Raw genomic sequence first — 2,983 nt, 5'->3', positions numbered from 1 at the left:
GGTGAAACCCCGTCTCTACTAAAAATACAAAAAATTAGCTGGGCATGGTGGCACGTGCCTGTAATCCCAGCTACTCAGGAGGCTGAGGCAGGAGAATTGCCTGAACCCAGGAGGCGGAGGTTGCGGTGAGCCGAGATCGCGCCATTGCACTCCAGCCTGGGTAACATGAGTGAAACTCCATCTCAAAAAAAAAAAAAAAAAAAAAAATAGTTATTTTAGCATTACTTCATATTTGAACATTATATTTTCTTAATTCTTAAAGTATTTTTTAGATATTTAGTTTTTGAGTTATTTTCAGTTATTTATTATCAGTTATTTATTTATTTATTTATTTACTTATTTTTTGAGACGGAGTTTCACTCTTGTTACCCAGGCTGGAGTGCAATGGCGCAATCTCGGCTCACCGCAACCTCCGCCTCCTGGGTTCAAGCAATTCTCCTGCCTCAGCCTCCCGAGTAGTTGGGATTACAGGCGCGTGCCACCATGCCCAGCTAATTTTTGTATATTTTTAGTAGAGATGGGGTTTCACCATGTTGACCAGGATGGTCTCAATCTCTTGACCTCGTGATCCACACGCCTTGGCCTCCCAAAGTGCTGGGATTACAGGTGTGAGCCACCGTGCCCGGCTCAGTTATTTATTTTCAATTTTGTATTTGCCATTTAAATATTTTTTCTGTTCTTTATTTTTATCTATTTCATTTTCAGATTTTTTTTTTTTTTTGAGACAGGGCCTGGCTTTGTCACCCAGGCTAGAGTGCAGTGGCGTGATCACAGCTCATGTCAGTCTCAACCTCCCAGGCTCAAGCAATCCTCCTACTTCAGTCTCCCAAGTAGCTGGGGCTACAGGCATGTGCCACCATGCCCAGCTAATTTTTAAAAAGTTTTAATAGTGACAGGGTCTCCCTGTGTTGCCCAGGCTGGACTTGAACTTCTGGCCTCAGTCATACCTACATAATAGAGCCTCCATTAAAACCCAAGAGGACAAGTTCAGGGAGCTTCTGGGTTGCCAAGCATGTGGAGGTACCGGGAAGGTGACCATCCCAGGGAGGGCATGGAAGCTCCTTGCCACTTCCCTTTTACCTTGTCCTATCTCTTCCACCTGGCTGTTCATCTGTATTTTTTTTTTGTATTATCCTCATGATAAACCAGTAAATGTAAGTGAATGTTTCCCTGAGTTCTTAAGCCTTCCTAGCAAATTACTAGAATCCAAGGAGAGCATAGTGGGAATCCCAATTTATAGCCAGTCAGTCAGAAGTATAGGTGACAACCTGCTACTTTCAATCGGTGTCTGAAGTGACAGGCAGTCTTGTGGGGTATAGCCCTTAACTTGTGGGATCAAACTCTAACTCCAGGTAGTGTCAGAATTGAATTGAATTCTAGGATACCCAAATGGTGTTCACTGTAGAACTGGTTGGTAGTGGAAAGAAATCTTGCACGTTTTGGTGACCAGAAGGGATGTATTTTGTATTGAGTCTTGAGGAAGAGTGTGAGACACAGTTTTCTTCCTGTCTCATACCCCTAGCAAACCTCACTCAGGGAGAAATAGATAACCTCATTAGCCCTATATCTATTAAACCAAGTGAATTTATACTTGAAATCTTCTCACAAAGAAAACCCCAGACCTACATATTTTCACAAAGGAATTTTACCAAACATTAAGGAAGTAATACAAATTCTGGCAAATCCCTCTAAAAAAGTTGAAGAGGAAGAAATACTTTCCAATTAATTCCTGAGGTCAGTATTACTTCCAGATGAAGGTGTTAAAAAAAAGGAGCATGACAGATCAATGTCAGTCACAAGCATATGTACAAAAATTCATAACAAATTTTACAAAGACAACCCAGCAGTATATAAAAATGACACTAAATCATGAATGAATGGTATTTCCCAGAAATGGAAGTTGATTTCATCTTTAAAAATTAATACAATTCACAGTATTAACAGATCAAAATGAAAAACCATATAATCATCCCAATATATACAGAAAAAAATAAAACACAATCCCACATACATTTCTTGAAAAATTCTCAGAAATGTAGGAATAGGAGGAACATTATCAACCTGATAAACAGCATCTATGAAGCATCTAATGCTAACATCACACTTAATAGTCAAAGTATGCTTTCCTCCTCAAATCAGGAACAAAACACAAATTTCTAATCTAATGGCTGGCATTTCACAATGTCCTGGAGGTTCAAGTCTCAACAAAAGGCTCTTCAACAAGAAAATAAATTAAAACATCCAAATTGTTAAGTTAAAACTCTATGTTGGGCACAGTGGCTCATGTCTGTAATTCCAGCACTTTGGGAGGCCGAGGCGGGAGGATCACCAGAGGTTGGAAGTTCGAGACCAGCCTGACCAATATGGAGAAACCCTGTCTCTACTAAAAATACAAAATTAGCTAGGCATGGTGGCACATGCCTGTAATCCCAGCTACTTGGGAGGCTGAGGCAGGAGAATCGCTTGAACCCAGGAGGCAGAGGTTGCAGTGAGCTGAGATTGCACCATTGCACTCCAGCCTGGGTAACAAGAGCAAAACTCCGTCTCAAAAAAAAAAAAAAAAAACTGTCTTTATTCATAGATATGATAGACTATATAGAAAACTCAATGGAGTTTACCAAGAAAAATTACTAGAACTAAACAGTGAGTTTAGCAAGATTGCAGGATATGAGATTAGCATACAAAAATAAATGGTATTTATACATGTACAGTCATGCACCACATAACCGTATTTCAGTCAATGACTGACCATATGTGTAATGGTGGTCTGATATGATTATAATGGGACTGAAAATTTTCTATCAGCTACTGATGTGGCCGTCATAATGTCGAAGTGGAAGGCATCACCATGAGCTTGTGGTGAGAAACGACGATTATAGTGCCAGTCGTATAAAAGCATAGCACATACAGTTACGTACAATGCATAGCACAGACAGTTACGTACAATGCGTAGCACATACAGTTACGTACAATGCGTAGCACA

Source organism: Cebus imitator, unplaced genomic scaffold (genome assembly GCF_001604975.1).
Source record: "Cebus imitator isolate Cc_AM_T3 unplaced genomic scaffold, Cebus_imitator-1.0 Scaffold111, whole genome shotgun sequence".
In the NCBI taxonomy this organism is placed as follows: Eukaryota; Metazoa; Chordata; class Mammalia; order Primates; family Cebidae; genus Cebus; species Cebus imitator.
This window is presented reverse-complemented; position numbering follows the sequence as displayed.